The sequence below is a fragment of the Grampus griseus genome (genome assembly GCF_964374135.1).
Source record: "Grampus griseus genome assembly, chromosome: 8".
Classification (NCBI taxonomy): domain Eukaryota; kingdom Metazoa; phylum Chordata; class Mammalia; order Artiodactyla; family Delphinidae; genus Grampus; species Grampus griseus.
In genome coordinates this window covers 108,607,032-108,629,269 of record NC_139002.1, presented here as the reverse complement: position 1 = coordinate 108,629,269, position 22,238 = coordinate 108,607,032, and the positions used below count along the sequence as shown (strand labels likewise).

Here is a 22,238-nt window from a genome sequence, read left to right as displayed (position 1 = left end):
CCGTCGGGATTCTGGCCCGGCCGCCTCGCCGACGGGCCCCTGGGTCGCGTTGCCTGCCTGCCCGCTGGAGTGGGTACAAAGGACAATTGTGACAACGGCTCCGGATTTGGGGCAGGACCATTGTCGCAATGCAGATGGGGGCTTTCTGCAAATGCTAACGCGCAGGTCGGGCGCGGGGAGGAGCGTCGCTCGCTGGTGGCTGAATGCGGAGCAGCCCGAAACGATGCGTCCATTCAGCCTGCTTGGCGTTATTAAGTCCTCAGCGATGTCTGCGGAATGTTAATGAGGTACAAGTGCCGGGAAGTCGGGCGCCTTTTGTGGAATGCTCCCGCACGGAGGAGTTTTTTCTTTCCTGCCAACGCGATAAGTCAGCCCAGCCCAGAGCCACCGGATTTCTGGAGCCTGAGCTGTCGGCCTGGGTCCCGTGGGTTACCTGACACTCCTGAACCCTCCTCACCCAGAGGCTCTCAAGAGCCCTGGTGTGGGCGAAGGGGCGCTAATCCCGGGGCCAGATGCCATCACTGGGAAAGGCCTGCAGACCCAGCTCCCACGCGCTGGGGCGCAAACAGCCGTGCTGGATTCCACCGCCACGCCAGCCCCAGGCCTTGAACCTGAACCTCAAGGATGGGGCGTGCTGGACAAAACCACCTCTGTCCCAGCACGCGGTACCTGCCCGTGTGCCCGCCTGCCCCCCGCCCACGGCACCTACCAGCCCCGGGTATCCCCTGCCCACGGCAGTGCCCGCCCGCACACCTCTCCCCCACCTCAGTGATATCTCTCTGTGTCTCAGGCTCGCAGCTTCTCTGGGCTCCTGTCCTGCGACCCTCAGGCCCCGTGTCCCAGGCAGACCTGCTCCCCCTCGTTCGTGGGTTCTAGGGCCTTGTCTGAGCCGCTCTGATTTCCGGGTGGATGCCCGTCTTCAGGGAAGATCTCGTGAGCGGTGACAGGTGGCCGGTGCGGCCCGGGTCCCTCCTGCACGGCGCCCACCCCCTTGCAGGTTCCGGTCACTCGGTTGCTCGCGCCATCCTGACTCTCCAGGGACTGTTCGCGCTCCTTGCCATCCAGGGAGGAAGAAAGGCGACAGCAAGAGGGCAGAGTGTGTGGGCCTCTGAGGGCTGAGTACCTGGCTTGAGCCCGGCAGGTCCGGGAAGGCTTCTAGGAGGAGGTGACATCAGGGCTGAGTGGAACTGGCTGGGAGGGCGAGGAAAGGCCAGCGAATGGCAGGAGTATCTTGGACAGAGGTGTTCGGGGGCCAGCCACACCTCTGCGTGTCTGCCAGGTGACCTGGGCGTGGCACGCGGTGTCTGCGTTGGGCGGGTGCTGACCTCACCCACCTGACACAGATGCCTGCGGGGCTTCTTCACCAGTCTGGCGGCCTCGGGCATGAGTCGTGACCCGGAGCCAGCAGGCATTGGACGGGGCAGGTGGTGGAGGCCACGGAGCAGGAGTGGCCGTGGGTCAGCCCTGTGCCCTGCGTGGTTCCCTGGGGTGGCACGCACGGGGCAGCGGGCAGGACTTGATCAGGGCCCACAGGCGAGACTCGGTGGCGGGCCAGCCCAGGGCCTGCAGCCATGGTGTTGGGGTGCGGGTAGGGGGAGCCAGGAGCCATCACTGGGAAAGGAGGTGGGACCTGTGACCTCAGGGGCTCCCGGGGTGACGGTGGAGCTGTGGGGGGTGGGGTGGGGGCGGGGTGAGGACACCAGGTGAAAAGAGCACTCTCATCACAGAGACTTCAGACAGAGAGTTTCGGAGAATGATGGGCCTGAAGCCCTCGTGCCCCGCTCCGTGGAGGGACCACGTCGGAGGCGTGGAGGCCCTGCCTGCTCTGAGGTTTTGCAGCTCCTTTTCACGTCTGATGGGCTTCGCCGGGGGTGGCGGGGTTCCGATCCTCTTGCCTTCCGCGTGTGGAGGCCGTGCAAGTCGATTCTGTCCTGACGGCCTGCCCGTCCCATCGGTCAGCAGCTGCTCCTTGCCTCCCGCACCCCCTCCCCCCCATCACCCTCCCGTTTCACGGGCCCTGCTGCCCCGTGTTTGGCTTTTGCCTTTGTAAACAGTCCTCTGCGTTAGCTGCTTGTCCTGACGCTACAGGAGTGTGTTTGCCGACAGATTTGCGAGTTTTCTGTCTCTCAGTCTGGGTTTAGTTTCCTTCCTCCTGAAGCCTGTGCTCTCTTCCGGGATGGTCTGTCGACAGCCTGCTCAGTTTCTGCTCGTCTGAAATTTTTGTATTTTGCCTTTGCTCTTGGACAATGGTTTAGTTGTGTAGAACATCACAGGCTGAGATCTGTATTTATTTTAATAGAAAAAATTTGTTTTAATTGAAGTATAGTTGATTTACAGTGTTTCAGGTGTACAGCAAAGTGATTCAGTTACACACACACACACACACACATATATATATATATACACACGCATATATATATTTATTCTTTTTCAGATTCTTTTCCATTATAGGTTATTAGAGGTCTGTATTCTGTCTGACAGGCTGGAGATCCACCACCGTCTCCCGGCTGGTGTGCCCTGTTGAGCTAACTGACAGTCCTTTGTAGGTGACCCTTCCTCCCGTCTGGTGGCCTTGAATACCTTCTCTTTGACTTTGGTGTTCCATCGTTTCACTATAGTCAGTCAAGCTGGTGGATTATTTTTACTTGTCCTGCCTACAAGGTGTCGTGATTCCTGAATGAGGGTTTGTGTCCTGCGTCAAGTGGAAAATCAGCCCCACCGTGTCCTAGAACAGTACCTCCCCGAACTGCTCTGACCTCGCCTGGAAACTTCCACTTGCCCCTCCAGGTCCATCCTCCTCGGCGTCTCTCAAACCTGCCGTCTCGGTCTTCCTGTGCTGCATCCTCAGCACAGCTTCTTCGTGGTTTCCTAACTCTTGCTGTGTGCCAGCCGGCGAGGTGTGTATTTCAGTTGCCACCTGGTTTTCCATTTCCAAATGTCCTCATGTGAGGGGCTCACCTGCTTGGTCTTAGCGTCTTGTATTTTCCTCCCGTTTGACGACAGAGCTTTGGATTCTTCAGCCCCTTGAATGTGCTCATCTCCTCGTACCCATCCTGTCCCTCCCTCACCTGCGCCTCTTGGAGAGTCCGATTCTGTTCGCGGTGGACTCTCTGACGCTTGCTTCTTCGTGGGTCCCGGCGTAGGCTGTGATTGTGGAGGTTCCCACGGGTTCCCGGGGGCTCTGGAGAGGTGATCCCGCGAACCACGCCAGGACACGCGTGGGGTTGGTTTAGAGGTGTGGGGTTTTCTAGACAACCCGTGTCACGCAAACACAGAGCCAGTGTCCCGTAAGGGCGGGCCTAAGCACACCACCACTTACGCTCCAGGAGCACAGGCCGCGGCAGGTGAGCGTCCTTCCCCCTGCTGGCCGACGCGAGGGTTTGGCTGGCTTTTGTCTGGCTTTGGGGTGGGGTTTGGTCTGCGTCACCCTTTGGTTCTTGGTTCAGCTTTTCGACGTGGAGCCTCAGCTGCCAGTTCTTGCTTCCTGCTGCTTCCAGGGGTGGCCTCTTCCCCTCGGGGGGCAGTAAGGCCCACACTGGGGCTCCTCAGGTGGGCAACCCCTAGAGGCCAGCGGGTCAGAGCCAGGGCGCACCTGCTCCCCTCTTGGCCATGGGGACACCCCCTTCCCTGTCAGGTGAGCTCAGCAGAGCCTGCGGGAGGTTGGCTCTGTTCCGGAACTTGCAGAGAGAGGCTTTTCATGGCATCAGGCCCACTTATTGGCAGAAATGGAAGTTCTCCTCTTGGTGACAGACAGAGCTCTTCCCGGCGAGGAAGGCTGGGAGCCCCCGCTGGCTGGGGCTGGGCAGTGATGCTTCAGGTTGGAACTTCCCTGGGTGCCTCTCGAATCACCTGGAGAACTTTTAACACAGACTCAGAGACCTACCCCTCAAGATTTTGAGTCACAGTGGCTGTAGGGAGGCTCAGGAATGTGTGTCGGTAACAAGCCCCTAGGTTACCTTGAAGCATGTGGTCCGTGGACTGGTGTAGCCCTGAGGGCGAGGTTCTCCTTCTGTGACATCCTGGTCTGTGTCCGCCTCGGTCTCACCTGGGTCAGAGTTGCCTTGCTCAGGACAAGAATAGGGTCCCAGGCGCCCTCCTGACATCTGCCCCTCTGTTCTGGTCTTGGGGTGTGACGTTCCCCCTGGCTCTGGGGAGGACTTGTGGTCATAACTTCTGGTGACCATCCTGGTCACCGCACATCATCACTCATGCAGCCTCGGGGTCCCGAGGAGGTGGTCCCCGCAAGGTCTTGCAGGCTGGGGCCTGCGACTCCTCCAGTGGGTGTGGGGGTCTGGCGGGGCAGGAGACGAGGCCCGACGAGCTCTGTGGGCATGTTCTGAACTCCCGGACCAGAACCTTCTCACGGGCTCTCCCCTAGGCTGCTCACTCCCGTCCCCTCCAAGCTGCCCCAGGGCTTCACTGAGGATGGTCTCTCTGTATCTCCCTCACTGTCTTCCCCCCTCCCATCTGCTCTGTACAGCCAGTGAGCAGGTGAACAAATGTGCCTGCTCATGCCGCCCCCCCCCCAGGATTCCCTGTCCCCTCGGGGCTGCCGTCTGGATACCTCTGGGTCTCGTGGTAGCCTGGCCCTCACTCATCGTCCCAGCTCTGCACCCCCCGCCTGCACCCACAGCCAGGCTTTTCCACCTGGACCCCTTTGCCCGAAGGTCACCCCATCACGGCCCATCTCTTCATGACCAAAAGATGGCCACTCCCAAATTTCAAGAGATTTTATTTCCGCTTAAAAACGTGGCATATGCTCATTATAGAGCCTATGAAACATACACACGAGAATAATGAAGAAAAATCATCCCCTGTTGTCTCACTGCCCAGAGTAGCAACGGTTAGGCTTTTGACAGAAGTCCTGTCTCCTTAGTTTTAAAGAATAGACACACCTGGGTTGGTTCCACCTACACTATCCGTATTGTTCCTGCTTTTATCACCTACTGTGATACGAGTGTACAGTTGATTTTTTGCTGTGTCCAGTCAAACGTTTACGCCAGTGATCTTGTGCTCCTGGTGTGCTGCCTTAGGGGAGGGGGCTGCAGGCTAATTTGGAAATACAATGGGCAAGGATTCCCTGATGTGTTTCTGATTTTGTGGGGATTGGATCCAGCGTTTTACTGTTTTGATTGGTGGTGTTCCTGGCTTTTAAACTCTGTCAAAGACACAACAAAATCCCAAACTAGAGGATATTTAGAAAAATAATAACAGAAGTACTCCGTATCGGATCCTATAATATATAAAGTATTTGAATGACTGTTGATTCATAAGTTGGTATATCTAAATATGACTTCAAACCCAGTAGCCGGAAGGGAAAAAATAATGAATAATATGTAAAAGGAGAAAGAAACAGATCCAGGATGAGAATTGGGGATTTTAATACACCTATCTCAAAAGTTGATAGAACAAGTAGAGAGCAGAGCAGTAAGGATATAACTCTGAACAGTACTTTCAACCCAGTTGACCTGATGAACACTTACAGAACACTCCTCCCAACAATAGCAGAGAACATACTGTTTCCAAGTGTATGCAGAACATTTACCAAGATAGAAGCAGGTTCTGGACCATAAAACAAATCCCAGTACGTTTAAAATGATTCAAGTGATATATAAAGTCTGTCCTCTGACCCCACAATGGAATTAAATTGAAAATCAATAATAAAAAGGTCTCTGGAAAATCCTCAAATATTTGGAAACTAAATAACATGCTTCCAATAGGACAGTGTCAGAGAAGAAATCCAAACGAAAACTAGAAAATATGTTGAACTCAATGAAAATGAAAACACAGCATATCAAAACGTGTAGGCTCTGCTAAGGGCAGCACCCAGGAAGCAGCACAGAGCACCAGCATGTGCACTAGAGAAGAATTGGCTCCAGTCGGCCTCAGCGTCTACCGTAAGAAACTAGAGCAAGAGTAACAAGCTAAACCCCAAAGTAGTAGAAACAAGAAAATAATAAAGCTCAGAGGGGAAACAAATGAAATGGAACAAAGACAAGAGAAAAAATAATGAGACCAAAAGCCGATTTGTTTGAAGAAGATCAATACAGTTGATAAACCTGTACCCAGAAATATCAGGAGAAAAAGAGAGAAGACACAAAGTATCAGTATCGGAAATGAGCGATATGGCAGTACCGATTCTACAGATATAAGAAGGGTCATAAGGGAATACGCTCTACAAGTCTTTAAATTCAGCAACTTAGGTGAAATGGGCAAATGTCTTGAAAGACGTAAACTACTCGAGAAATAGATAACCTGAATAGTTCTCTCTCTGCTGATAAAATCAAAGTTATCGTTCAAAACATTCCCCCAGACATTCTCCAGGACCACATGGCTTTACTGGTGAATCCTGCCAAGCATTTAAGAAAGATAAAATCAATTCTAGACAACATTTTCTGGAAAATTGAAAAGGGGGGAATAGTTCCAAGCTCATTATGAGGCCAGCATTGCCCTGATCTGAAAACCAGCCAAAGACATTGTAAGAAAAGAAAGCTATAGCTAAAGACATTGTAAGAAAAAAAGCTATAGTTAAGTATCCCTCGTGAATATAGATGCAAAATTTTATTTGCAAAATTTTAGCAAATCAAATCCAGTAATATATTAGAAGATTATACATCATGACCGACTGGGGTTCGAGAATGCAGAGTTAGTTTGACATTTTAGAAAATCAGTCAGTTAACCATATTAACAAATGAAAAACCATACGATTTTCTCAATAGATGCAGAAAAAGAACTTGACAAAATCCAACAGCCAAGTATTACAAAAGCAAGTAGAAAACAGAAAGGAGCTTCCTCAACCTGATAAAGCTCTAATGAAAAAACTACATCTATAGCTTATTTTTTAAAAGTATTTATTTATTTATTTATTTGATTGTGCCAGGTCTTAGTTGTGGCAGGCGGGCTCCTCAGCTGTGGCATGTGAACTCTTAGTTGCGGCATGCGTGTGGGGTCTAGTTCCCTGACCAGGAATCAAACCTGGGCCCCCTGCATTGGGAGCACGGCGTCTTAACCACTGCGCCACCAGGGAAGTCCCAGCTATAACTTCTTAATGAAGAAAGACTGACTGCTTTCCCCCTAAGGTCAGGAACACAACAAGAAGGCAAGAGAAAGAAATTTTAGACACCCAGTTTGGAAAAGAAGAAATAAAACTGTTTTTATTTGCAGATGACATAGTTATATGTGTAGAAAACCTGGTGAACATATAAGATGACTACAAGAACTAATATGTGAATTTAGCAAGGTGGCAGATGCAATATCAACATGGAAAAATCAATTCCAGTTCTATGTTCTAGCGGGAAATAATCTGAAATTGAAATTTTAAAATACCATTTACAGTAACATGAACCACATGAAATACTTAGAGACTAATCTGACAGAAGATGTGAGAGCTGTACACTGGAAATTGCAAAATATTGCTGAAAGAACTGAGAGAATATCTAAATAAATGGAGAGGTATACCATGTTCATGAACCACAAGATTCAATATTGATTTCTACACCCGGTGTAATATCAGGGAAAATCCCAGCAGGCATTTTGTAGAAATTAACAAACTGATTCTGAAATTCATGTGGAAATGCACATGACCTAGAACACCAAAACAACTTTGAAAATGAACAAAATGGGAGGACTACACCAACAGTGTGGTAGTAGCATCAAGGTGAGCAAACAGATCAACAGAACGGACTAGAAAGTCCATAGAGGCCTACACATCTATGGACAACTGAATTTTGATCAAGGTACAAAGGCAGTTTGGTAGAGGAAGGGTAGTCTTTTCAACAGACAGCACTGGAACAACTGCATGTCCATATGCCAGAAAATGAACCTGGATCTACATCTTGCATCAGATAGAAAAACTAACTCAAAATTTACCAGAGGCCTAAATTTAAAGCCAACAAATACAGAAGAAAACATAGGAAAAAAATCTTTGTGACTTTGAGTTAAAGATTTCTCAGACGTGACACCAATAGCAAAAGCCATAACTAGAACAAATTAACTGAACTTAACAAAATTACAGGCTTCACTTTGAAGGACACTAAGAGAATGAACAGACAAACCAGAGATTGGAAGGAAATATTTTCAAATCATACATCTGATAAAGGACTCGTATCCAAAATACATGAGGGACACTTATCACTGAATAGTAAGACAACAGATAAAAATGGGCAAAAGCTTTGAACAGAGACTTCATCTAAGAAGATATATGGGCAAGCACATAAAAACATACTCAACATCATTAGTTATTTGGGAAAGGCAAATTAAAACCACAATGTGATGCTACTGTACATCATTATATTGGCTAAAATTAAGAAGACTGGCCGTACCAGGTGCTGGTAAAGAAAGTGGAACTCATACTCTCCTAGTGGGGATGCAAAATGGTGCAGCTGCTTTGGAAAACAGTTTGGCCGCTCCCCAAAATGTGAAATATGTACCCACCATATTATCCAGACATTCTATTCCTAGGTATTTGTCCAGGAGAAATAAGAGCAGATGCATATACTGACACTTGTACATGGAATATTCATAGCAGTTTTATGAAAACTGGAAACAACCCAAATACCCATAACGTTTGGGCAATTTTTTTTAAGTTGTAGCGTATCCGTACATTGGAATACTACTCAAAAATGAAAAGTACTAGCCTAAATAAACCTCAGAATAACGACAATGAGTGAAAGAAGCCAGACCCGAAAAGAGCACATACTGTATTTTTCTGTTTATATAAAACTCTAGAAAATCCAGACAAATCTAGAGTGACAAAAAAATCAGTTGTTACCTTGGGAGGGGGGTGGGGGGATGGGGACCGTGTGGGGAGGAGGAGTACAGAAGGGCTCAAGGAAACTCTGGGGGGTGATGGATATGTTCAACACATTGTGGCAATGGTTTAATTGTATGTCAGAAGTTACTAAATTGTGGGGGAAAAGTTACTAAATTGTATACATTAAACATGCAGTTTATTATACATCAGTTATGCCTAAATGAAAAAAATATAGAAAATATATTTTGCATAGCAAAAAATACGAAAAATAATTTTTAAAAATTATATCCTGGGGAAAATAGTTACCACTCATATCATAGACATAGGGCTAATTTCATCAATATATTAAGCAGCTCTTGTAAATCATGAAGACAAAAGAATAAAAGGTACAAAGACAGTTCTCAGAAAAGGAAATACCAGTGATTCTTAAGGATGAAAAGATGCTGAGAACCTCGATTATGATACAAGAAATGCAAATTAAAGCCATGAGATTTTTAAACCTATCTGATTATTGAATATTAAAGAGTTTGATAGGTGAATGTACAGGGAAACCCTCCACCACAGTCATTGATGTTGGAAGATTAAGTTGGTACAACTTCTATGGAGACAAATAAGATAATTTCAATGAAATGAAAGTTGCATATGCCCTTCAAACCCTTACAGAAATTTATTCTACACTGACGGTGCACATTTGCAAAATGATCCATTATCAGGATACTGATTTCTGCAATTGTTAAATAGCAAAAGACAGCAAACCGCCAACGTATCCATCAGTAGAGGTCGGCTTAAAGAAAGTATCATGTATCCATTAAATAGCCATTAATACTGTGAAACTGTATTCTCAGTGTTGATGAAAGACATCCCTGATATCTGATCCTAGAAATAACAGGGCCTCAGGTTCAAAAGAGCAGGAAATCTGCCATCAGGTGTGTGCGAATACAAATGTTCTACAAAAGGGAACTCTGTCTGCCTTTCTCTGTGTCCTGGGATGGTTTGAAGAACATTGGAATTATCTTCTCTTTAAAGGTTAAATATTAGAACTAAGTTGTAAAACCATCTGGGCCTGGTACATGTTTTAAAGGAGATCTTTAATCTCCTCTTAGTCTGTTTTATGGTAATTTGCTTTAAATAAATTTACTGCAGCTTTTGGGGTAATTTATTCATTGCTATTTAACTCCTCAAGGGTTTCATTTATGTTGCCACTTGGTAGCAACTAATTTTCTCTTTTAGTGATTTTATGTCTTCTGTATCTCTCATCTCTTTTTTTTTTTCTTGCCTGAGCTTTTATAGTTTTGCTCTTTTTCCTTAATCAAGTTCATGAGAGAGTTATCTATTTTATTTATTACACTTTTATTATCTTATCAGAAAACCACCTTTTTGCTATTTTTGTTTTCTATTTCGCGAATTTGGGCTTTTATGTCTATAATTCCCTCTTCCTGGTTAACTTTATTAATTTGTAATTTAATTAAGAGTAACAGTATGATTATTTAAAGTCTTTTTTCTAAAAGGCATTTTAAAGGTTATAAATTTTCCTCTGATTGCAGCGTTAGCTATGACACATAGATCTTACTATGAAATATGTTCCTTTTCATTGCTTTATTGGTAGTTTTTATTTTGTGTTTTGCTTTACTCTTTAGAGTTCTTTTAAGAAATGTTTTCTTAGTTTTTAAGCAGTATATTTTTTATCACTGGGATTTATTTCCAATTTAACAGGCTTACAGTGAGAGGATGTGACCTGTGAGATCTCTACTTTTTTAATGAAAATTTTCCTTGTGTCCAAGTACAAAACTAAAATTATTGCTTTTGTAAATGTTCCATGAACCTAAGCTAAGAAGATATCTTTTCTTAAATATATAAGAAATTATATATTTTATTTGTAGGACATGAACTTTTTTGTATACAACAGATAAATTTTATGTAGAGATGGATTATACGTATATACATGTATACATACATATATACTTATTCACTGCATCATTCAGATATGTTCCAACCTTCTTTATTCTTATTATTTTTTTAACCCAACACATCTGCCAAATTCTGAAATGGGAAAATTAAATCCTTCCTTTACACATATGTTTTAAAAAGTCAAGTGGCAGATTTATGGACTGGTTTCGAGCACAGCCCAATAGTCAACCTTCCTGGGGCCAAAGCCCAGCTCTGCCATTTTCTTCCGTGTGACCCTGGGCAAACTACTGCCTTCTCTTTGCCTCAGTTTCTGCATCCATGAAACCAGGATCCTAACAGGGCTGCTCCCAGGATTGTTGTGTTGAACGAGTGAGCTAAGATATGCAGGTGCCCACCCAGGACCTGTATGTAGCCAGCACTCTGGTGTCTCTGGGTTCTGCTCTGACCCTCCCTTACCCTCCCCTGCCAAATAGCCTGCATTCCACCTGGCTCCCTGTGCCACAAATCTCAGGGCTGGTCTTTCTTTTAAGCTTTCTCACTTTTATTACTTTATCATGCACCTGTAACTCTACACGTGTGTATAATGTGTATGTTTTTGTGCTGTCCTTACGTTAATGATCTAAGATTTATTCTCATGTTTTTCCCCGTGCTCATAATATATGATGAACTCAGTATACATGATACTATAGGGGTTTATCATTGATTTCCAAACATATGGGATCATCTCATATAAGACTCCCTCCACAGACGCCGGAACAATTCGTTCTAAAACGTACATCTCTCCTTCATTCCCCGTGCTATGCACATGCCACAGTGCTCTCTGTTGCTGAGAATCCATTTTGCATCGGGCTTTGGCCCATTTTCTAAAAACCTCCCTTGAGCCCGACTTCCCTACGTACAAGTACAGTAGTCCCCCATCATCTGTGGTTTCACTTTCCACAGTTGCAGTTACCTGTGGTCAACCATGGTCCAAAAATATGAAATGGAAATTTCCAGAAGTGAACAATCCATAAGTTTTAAATTGTGTGCCAATCTGAGTAGCGTGATGAAATCTTATGCCACCCTGTTCTGCACCCCCAGGATATGAATCACCCCTTTGTCCAGTGCATTCTGCCCTTTCGTGACTTAAGTAGCTGTCTTGGTTATCAGATCGACTGTCGTGTATTGCAGCGATTATGTTCAGGTGACCCTTGTTTTACATAATAATGGCCCCAAAAAGCATGAGGAGTGACTCTGGCTATTTAGATATGACGAAGAGGGGCTGTAAAGTGCTTCCTTTAAGTGAAAAGTAAAAGTTCTCAGCTTTTTAAGGAAAGAAAAAAAAAAGTTGTATGCTGAGACTGCTGAGATCTGTGGTACGAATGAATCTTCTATCTGTGAAAGAGTGAAGGAGAAAGAATTTCGTGCTAGTTTTGCAGTCACAAGTCAAACTGCAAAAGTTACGGCCATAGTGCATGATCCTTGCTTAACATGGGAAAGGCATTACATTTGTACAATAAAATATTTTGAGAGAGACCACGTTCACATAACTGTTACTACAGTATATTGTTATAATTGTTCTGTGTTATTGCTAATCTCTTACTGTGGCTAATTTATAAATTAAACTTTATCTAAATTATGATATAATTTAAATATAAATTAAAATATAAACTTTAGTATGGAGGTTCCTTAAAAGACTAAAAACAGAGTTACCATATGCTCCAGCAGTCCCACTCCTGGCCATATATCTGGAAAAGATGAAAACTCTAATTCTAAAAGATGCATGCACCCCAGTGTTCATAGCAGCGCTATTTACAATAGCCAAGATGTGGAGGCAACCTAGATGTCCATCAACATATGAATGGATAAAAAAGATGTGGTATATATACACAGTGGAATATTACTGAGACATAAAAAAGAAGGAAATAATGCCATTTGCAGCAACATGGATGGACCCAGAGATTATCATACTAAGTGAAGTAAGTCAGAGAAAGACAAATACTATATGATATCAGTTATATATGGAATCTAAAAAAATAATACAAATGAACTTATTTACAAAATAGAAACAGACTCACAGACATAGAGAACAAACTTATGGTTACGAAAGGAGAAAGGGGTAGGAGGGATAAATTAGGAGTATGGGGTTAACAGATACACACCACTATATTAAAAGAGGTAAACGAGGATTTACTGTATAGCACAGGGAACTATATTCATTATCTTATAGTAACCTATAATGGAAAAGACTCGGAAAAAGAAAACGAATAACTATATATAACTGAATCACTTTGCTGTACACCTGAAACGACACAATATTGTAAATCAACTATAGTTTTATATATATAACTATTGTAAATCAATTATAGTTTTATATATATATATTTATATATATATAAACTTTAGGTATGTGTGTATAAGATAAAACATACACAGGGATTGGTATAATCCACGGTTTCAGGCATGCACTCGGGGTCTTGGAAGGTATCCCCCGTGGATAAGGGAGGGCTACTGTACCTTTCTTTCTGTGATAATTTCCAGGATGTATTAGTCTGCTATGGCTGCCATAACAAAATACTACAGACTGGGTGGCCGAAGCCACAGAAATATGACAGTCCTGGAGGCTGGAAGCTTGAGATCAAGGTGTCAGCAGGGTTGATTTCTCTTGGGGACTCTCTCCTTGGCTTGGAGATGGCAGCCGCCTTACCGTGTCCTCACGTTGTCTTTCCTCTGTATGTGTATCTCTGGCGTCTGTATGTCCTAATTTCTTATAAGGACACCAGTCTCATTTAACTTCATCACCTCTTGAAAGGGCTTGTCTCCAAATACAGTCACGTTCTGAGGTACTGACGTTTAGAGCTTCAACATATGAAATCTGGGCGCCACGACTTAGCCCGTAACACAGGTATTAGGTGCATTATTCATTTCAGTGGGTGCTGCCAGGTTGCCTTCCTCAAGGGCACTCTGCCAGCCACCATTGGCAGGATGGTTTTCCATCCTGTCAGCCGAGTAGGGCAGGGTTTCTCCGCTGTGACACTACTGAAGTTTGGGGCCAGATCATTCTTTGTTGAGGGGGCTGACGTTGTAGGATGTTTAGTAGCATCCCTGGGTTATGACAACCAGAATGTCCAGATGTTGCTAAACGTGTCCTGGGGGGCAAAGTCACACCCAGTAGAGAACCACTGTGAATGCCTCAGGGTTTGGGGGGTTTTTTTCAGCTGTTTATTTGGAAGTAATTTTTAATTACAGAAAAATTGTAAGAGTAAGAATGAGCTAGAAAACACAGACCCTTCACTAAGATTTGATTCACTGATTGTTAACATTTTGCCCCATTTATTTGATCATTTGTACCCCCTTTCTATATGTATATTTGTGTAACACTTTTTTTTCTGAACCATTTGAGAGTAAGTTGCATACTCTACACCCGTCTGCCCCTAAACATTTTGCTGCGTACTTCTTGAAAAATAAAGATGCCCCCTTTTAAAGCTCTAGCATGGTTATCAAACTCTTCAGTTAAACGTTGATGCAGTCCTTTACCCAGTCTAACATCGGTATCCCGGCTTTGCCAGTTGACATGACAATGTCCTTTGTAGCATTTTTTCCCTCCAAGGCAGGATCCATCCCGGGGTCGGTATCGCCTTTGGTTGTCATGTCTCTTTGTCCTCCTTTAACGTGGAACATTTCCAGTTTCTGTCTTTTATGACATGGACCTTTTTGAAGGGTACAGCCCCGCTACTTTGGGTGGGGGGCAGGCACCTCTGATGTTTCCTCGTGGTCAGATTCAGGTTGCGCGTCCCCAGTGCGCACACTTCCAACGTGATGTGGTGTCCTCCTGGGGGTGTCCCGTCCCCGAGGCACATGATGGCATCTGCCCCTAACTTTAATCACCCGCTGGAAACATTGTCCAGTTGTTTTGCTAAACAGTTACACTCGTTTGCCTTAGAACCAATAAACAATCTGGGGGACATACTTGGAGGCTATGCAAATAATCTGGCTCCTTATCAAAAAATGCCGCCAAGATTTAGAGACTTTCGTGAACCAGACTTTATTATGGTGGTTGCAAAATGCTCATTTGCCAACCCCACTGCCCCTTCCACAGAAGTACTGGAAAAAAAAAAAAAAACCGTCTCGCCAGAATGGTATTCCAAGAGAAAATATCTCAACATTCTCCTGTAAGAAGGAACCTCTCTTCTCTTCCACTTATTTGTTTCTGTTGATTGATTGTCTATATGCATGGGCTTATGGTTTTTCTATTATAATTCTTTACTGTCCTTCATTATTTTGATATTCAAATTGTCCCAGATTTGGCCAGTGGAAGACCCTTCAGGCTGGCGTCTGTGTCCGTCTGACATGGGTTTTGTTGTTGGTTGTTTGCTTTTAGCAGTTCTTTATGTTCTGGTATAACAGGATTCGGGCTCTGCCCCAGCCCTAGAATCAGCCAGTTTTCCCAGGAGCCTTGGTTCCTTTTAATGGAGAATGAAATCACTAGACACCAAAACCTGGGCCCTGTGTATGCTCATTGCTGTTACGTATCTTTTCTTCTAGGCCCTTTCTGTGCAGAGTTAAGGAAATGTATGCATGTACACGCACATGTAAATACGCGTTGTCCTTACATACGTAGACATGGACACAGAGACATGCACACACAGAAGCATTTGCACACTTTAGAAATCTTGGGTCCATACCAGTGTCTCTAATTCTCCTCCGTCTGTACTGGCTTACTCCTTATTTGCAGGCCGCTTGTCCACAGTGAGATGCCTGGTTCCCAGCCACATCAACACACAGACACATTGCTCAGCCTACAGCGCATCTAAAATACTTTCTTAATTGCTTGGTCCTCATCACTACAAAATCAAACCTACTGAAAAGTGTCCATGATCTGTTTGTAACTCTCTACATCACCCTGCTCAAGACTCAGGGTATATAGTCAAATACTATAGTTTCAAACACCTTGGATTAGTGATTTCTCCTCTCCCTCCTCCTGTGTCTTTTCATTGTGGTTATGTTACTCATTTGAAAATTAGTTGGGTATACATTTCTCTTTTTTTTTAACTTGTTTTTAAAAACGCTTTATTAAGGAATAATTTCCATACCATAAAATTTACCCATTTTCAGTGTAATTTTAGTCATTTACTGACTTGTACCATCAGTCTGTGCAGTCTAGGGTTAGAACGTCTCCCACCCACCGTAAGATCCGTCATGCCCAGTTATAGTTCATTACTGTTCCCGCTCCCAGCAACCACTAATGTACCTTCTAGTGGCCTCCGTAGATTTGCCTACTCTGGACAATTCATATCTATGGAATCATATAAAATGTAATCTTTTCTCTTCTGGCTTCTTCAAGCATATTTTTGGGGTTCATCCAAATCACAGCACACAAAAGTATTTCATTCCTTTTTATTGCTAAAAAGTATTCCCTTGTATGGGTAGAATACATTTTGTTTATCCATTCACCAGTGGAGGGATGTTTGTGTTGTTTCCGCCTTTGGGGTATTATATTGAGAAATAATGTGGCCATGAACGTTCATGTGCAAGTCTTCGTGTGGACACGTGCTTTCATTTGTCATGGACGGATACCTAGAAGTAGAATTGCTGAGTCAAATGGTAACTCTATGTTTAAGTTTTTGAAGAATTGCCAAAATGTTTTCCAAATTGGATGTACCATTTCCCATTCCCTCCAGCAAGCTGTGAGAGTTCCTCTTCCTGCACCTCCCTACCAATATTTTGTATTGTCCATCTCCTTTACTATAGCCATCCTCTCAGGGGTGAACAGAAGTGTTCTCTCATTGTGGGTTTTGTTTTTATTTTGTGTGTGTGTGTGTGTGTGTGTGTGTGTGTGTGTTTGTGGTACGCGGGCCTCTCACTGTCGCGGCCTCTCCCGTTGCAGAGCACAGGCTCCGGATGCGCAGACTCAGCGGCCATGGCTCACGGGCCCAGCCGCTCCGCGGCACGTGGGATCTTCCCGGACCAGGGCACAAACCCGCGTCCCTTGCATCAGCAGGCGGACTCTCAACCACTGCGCTACCAGGGAAGCCCTCATTGTGGGTTTTGATTTGCATTTCCCTAATGACTGATGATGCTGAGAATTTTTTCATGGGCTTATTGGCCAATGATATATATCTTCTTTGATGAAATGTTTATTCAGATCTTTTGCCCATTAAAAAAGTTAAACTTTGTAGATTTAGACATTCACATGCAATCATAAGAAATAATACAGAGAGATCCCATGCGCCCTGTACACCGTTTCCCCCAGTGGTAACATCTTCTAAAACAGTTGGCCCTTGAATAACACAGGTTTGAACCGCACAGGTCCACGTATATATGGATATTTTTTCAATAAATATGTGCTACTGTGCTACGCTGTCCATGGTTCATTAATCCACAGATGCAGAACTGCAGATTGGAGACCCAACTCCAAAGTTGTAAGTGGATTTTTGACTGCCCAGCGGGTCGACGTCCCTAACCCCTCCATAGTTCAAGGGTCACAACCAGCACATTGACAGTGAGACAGTCAAGATGCAGAACATTTCTATCTCCACGAGGATCCCTGGTGGTGGCCCCTTTATAGCCACACCCACTTCCCTCCCACTCCCATCCCTCTTTAATCCCTTGAAATCACTAATCTGTTCTCCAGTTCTACAGTTTTGTAATTTCAGGGATGTTGTGTAAGTGGAATCACACAGCATGGGACATTTGGGATTGGCTCTTTTGCCTTAACGTGCTTCTCTTAAGATTCAAGTTGTGTCGTGTATCGATAGGTCATTTCTTTTTTATTGCTGAGTAGAATCCCATGGTGTTGATGGACTGCAGTTTTCTAACCGGCCACCCGTTGAAGGACATGTGGGTCATTGGCGGTTTGGGACTGTGACAGATTGTGATGGGCTGAATAATGGCCCCTGAAGAATCCGAGTCCTAGTTTCTAGAAGCTGTGACTGTCATCTTATCTGGCAGAGGAGGCTCTGCAGATGTGCTTAAATTCAGCATCTTGAGATGGAGAGGTGATGATCCTGCCTTATCCAGGTGGGCCCAGTGTCGTCACAAGTGTCCTTCCACATGAGGAGGCGGAGGGGGATGTGACTATAGAAGAGAAAGGTGATATGATGTTGGAAGCAGGGGAGAAGTTGCAGTGTGGTGTGAGGACAGGGTTATGAGCTGGGGGATGCACTTGGCTCCCAGAAGAAGAGGCATGGTAACGGATGCTCCCCAAGGGGCTCCGCAAGGAATCAACCCTGCCAGGGATTTTTTTTTTTTTTTTTTTTTTTTTGCGGTACGCGGGCCTCTCACTGTTGCGGCCTCTCCCGTTGCGGGGCACAGGCTCCGGACGCGCAGGCTAAGCGGCCATGGCTCACGGGCCCAGCCGCTCCGCGCCATGTGGGATCTTCCCAGACCGGGGCACGAACCCATGTCCCCTGCATCGGCAGGCGGACTCTCAATCACTGCGCCACCAGGGAAGCCCTGCCAGGGATTTTTTAGTCCTGTAAGATTCATGGCAGACTTCTGGCCTCGAGAACTGTAAAAGAGTAAATTTGTGTTGCTTTAAGCCACTGTTTGTGGTAATATATTGCAGCGGCAATAGGAGACTGATACACAGGTAAAGCTGGTGTAAACACCCGTGTGCAGGTTCTTGTGTGGACATAAGTTTTCATTTCTCTGGGACAAAAGCCCAAGAGTGTATTTGCTGAGTTGCGTGGTAGTTGCATGTTTAGTATTTTTGTTTGTTTGTTTTTTGAGAAACTGCAAAACTTTTCTCAAGTGGCCGTTCCCATTTTGTGTTCCCTGCAGCAGTGTATGAGCAATGCAGTTTCTCTGCGTCCTTGTCAGCCTCTGGTGTTGACACGATTTTTCATTTGACCTGTTCTCATAGGTGTGTGGCACTGTCTTGTTGTGGTTTTAATTTGCATTTTCCCAATGGCTAGTGATACTGAAAATCCTTTCATGTGCTTATTTGACATTTGTATATATACTATTCAGTGAAATATTTGTTCCTATCATTTGCCCATTTTGCAACTGGATTCGTTTTAAACATGGAGTCTTGAGACGTCTTTATATTTTCCAGATACTGGTCCTGAGTCAGATTCGTGGTTTGCAAATAGTTTTGCCCAATCTGTAGCTTTCCTTTTCATCCTTTTAACAGATTCCTTTTAATTTTGATGAAGTCCAGTTTATCCTTGTAATGGATTGCACCTTTGATGTTAGGCCTAAGAACTCTTTGCCTAACCCTAGACCCTGAATATTTTCTCCAACAGTGTTTTTGGCAACGGCTGTGTTAATATATAATTCACGTACCATGCAATTCATCCCTTTTAAAGTGTACAGTTCAACGGTTATAAGTATATCCCCAGGGTTGTGCAACCATCACCATAATCTGTTTTTGGACAGTTTCATCAGCCCCGAAAGAAACCCAGTACCCTTCAAATATCACCTCCCAAGCCCTCATCCCATCCCCTTAAGCCCTAGGCAACAACTTATCTACTTTCTGTCTCAATCGATTTGCCTATTCTGGGCACTTCATAAAAATGAAATCATGGAGTACGTGGTCCTCTGTGCCTGGCTTCTTTCCCTTAGCAGAATGTTTTCAATTCATCCACGTGACAGTACGGAAAAGTACTTCGTTTCTTTTTGTAGCTGAATTATAGTCCATTGTATGGCTGTACCACATTTTATTTGTCCATTCAGCAGTTAATAGGCATTTAGGTTGCTTCCACCTCTTGACTCTTGGGAATAATGCTGCTACGAATGTCTGTGTACATCTGTTTGGGTGGACATATGATTTCGTTTGTCTTGGGTACATATGTGGGAGAGAAATGCTGAGTCAAATTAGTGCTGTGTTTAATTTTTTTTTTTAGAAACCAACAGTTTTCCAAAGTGAGTGTGTACATAGCAGCAATGCATGAACACTGTACAGTTTCTCCATCTCCTCGCCTTGTTATTTTTTAAAATTTACTATTATAGCCATCTTAGTATGTGTTAAATGGAATCTCATTGTGATTTTGACTAGCGTTTGCCTGTGACTAACGTGACCACGTGTGTATCTCTTTTTGAAGAAATGTCTATTCTTCACCCATTTTTAAAAATTGGGATGTTTTTTGGTTTTGAAATGTAAGAATTCTTCATATATTCTAGCCACAAGTTCATTATCAGATGTATGATTTGCAGATATTTTCTCCCATCTGTGGGTTGTCTTTTCACTTTCTTTATATCTTTTGAAGCACAAAAGCTTTTAATTTTTTTTTTTTTTAAAGGACGCTTTCTTTTTTTTTTTTTTTTAAATTTCATTTATTTATTTATTTTTGGCTGTGCTGGGTCTTTTCTGTGCGTGGGCTTTCTCTAGTTGCGGCGAGCGGGGGCCACTCTTCATCGCGGTGTGCAGGCCTCTCACTGTCGCGGCCTCGCTTGTTGCGGAGCACAAGCTCCAGATGCGCAGGCTCAGTAGTTGTGGCTCACGGGCCTAGTCGCTCCGCGGCATGTGGGATCTTCCCGGACCAGGGCTCGAACCCGTGTCCCCTGCATTGGCAGGCAGACTCTCAACCACTGTGCCACCAGGGAAGCCCAAAAGCTTTTAATTTTGATAAAGTCCAATATACCTATTTTTTTCTTTCGTTGCCTCTGCTTTTGGTGTTATATCTTAGAAAGCATTGCCAAACCGAGGTCATGAAGACTTACCTTTATGTTTTCTTCTAAGAGATTTATGTAGCTTCATCTGTTATCTTTAGGTCTTTGGCACACTTTGAGTTAATTTTTGTATATGGTATGAGGGAGTGGTCCAACTTCATTTTTTTCATGGTGTTCCAGCACCATTTGTTCAGAAGACTATTCTTTCTTCACTGAACGATCTTGGCATCGTAGTCAAAAATCAGTTGACCGCAGGGCTTCCCTGGTGGCGCAGTGGTTGAGAGTCCACCTGCCGATGCAGGGGACACGGGTTCATGCCCCGGTCCGGAAAGATCCCACATGCCGCGGAGCGGCTGGGCCCGTGAGCCATGGCCGCTGAGCCTGCGCGTCCGGAGCCTGTGCCCCGCAACGGGAGAGGCCACGGCAGTGAGAGGCCCACATACCGCAAAAAAAAAAAAAAAAAAAAAAAAATCAATTGACCACAGATACAAAGCTTTATTTTTTTAAACTCTCATACTGTACCATTCATCTGTGTCTTACTTTATGCCAATAACTACACTGTCTTGAGCACTCTGTAGTAAGTTTTGTAATTGGGAAGTGTGAATCCACCAACTTCATTCTTTTTCAAGATTGTTTTGGCTATTCTGGGTCATTTGAATTTCCATATGAATGTTAGAATCCACTTGTCAGTGTCTATAAGGACGCCAGCTGGGATTCTGGTAAGGATGGTGTTCAGACTGCAGATCAATTTGGGGAGTAGCCCCATCTTAACAGTGTTGTCTTCTAATCCATGAACATGGAATGCCTTTCGTTTATTTAGATGCTTTCTTTCAGTGAGGTTTTCTGGTTTTCAGAGTATGTATCTTGCACTTCTTAAATTTATTCCTGAATTTTTTCTTTCTTTATTGTGGTAAAATATTATGCCTATAAAAGAAAACGTACCACTTTAACCATTTTTAAGTGTACATGTCTGTGGCATTAAGTACATTCACATTGTTATGCTTTATTCTTTTTTGATGTCATGTTTTCTTCATTTCATTTTCTGATTTTTTTATTGAAAGTGCGTAGAAAGACAATCGATACTGATCTGGCAACCTTGCTAAACTCATTTATTAGTTACAGTCATTTTTGAGTGGATTCCTTGAGATTTTCTATACATAAAATCATGTCATCTGTGACTAGAGATAGTTGTACTTCTTTCTTTCCTAACTGGATGCCTTTTATTTCTTTTTTTGCCTAATTGTCATGGATGGAACCTCCCATACAATGCTGAGTAGAAGGGGTGAGAGCAGATATCTTTGTCTTATTCTTGATTTTAAAAAGAAAGCATTTTGTCTTTCACCGTTCAGTACGAAGTTAGCTATGGTTTTTAAATACATGCCTTCTATGAGGCTGAGGAGGTTCCTTTCTATTTCTAGTATATTGAAAGCTTTTTTTTTTCCATCACGTAAGTGTGTTGAATTTTATCAAATGCTTTTTTCTGTGTCTTTTCTTCCTTTGATAATCGTGTAGTTTTTGTCCTTTATTTTATTGATACGGTGCACTAGATTTTCAGTTGTTAATCCAAGCTTACACTCCTGGAATAAATCCCACTTGGTCATAGTGTATAATCCTTTTTATCTATTGCTGTATTTTATTTGCTGTTACTCTGTTGAGCATCTTCCCCCTATTTTCGTAAGAGGTATTGGTCTGTAGTTCTCTCCTCATGTTGTATCTTTGTCTGGTTTTGGTAGCAGGGTAACACTGGTCTCAAGAATGTGTTGGGAAGTGATCCCTCCTCTTCTATGTTTGTTTTCGGTGGGGGAAGAGTTTGTAAAGAATTGCTATTGATTCTTTAAATGTTTGGTAGCGTATACCAGTGAAGCCATCTGGGCCTGCTGGGCTTTTCTTTGTAGGGTTTTGATTACTAATTAAGTTTCTTTATTTGTTATAGGTCTATTCAAATTTTCTACTTATTATTAGTCGTTTTTTACTTTCTAGGAATATG

The 22,238-nt window shown here is 44.0% G+C and overlaps 1 protein-coding gene across 3 annotated transcripts in view; it reads left to right on the top strand.

Annotated features, from left to right (window-relative positions):
* KCNQ1 (potassium voltage-gated channel subfamily Q member 1) overlaps positions 1–22,238 on the top strand; it is a gene marked incomplete at both ends in the record, with an annotated part of 346,929 nt that overhangs the window by 107,647 nt on the left and 217,044 nt on the right. The window lies entirely within an intron of this gene.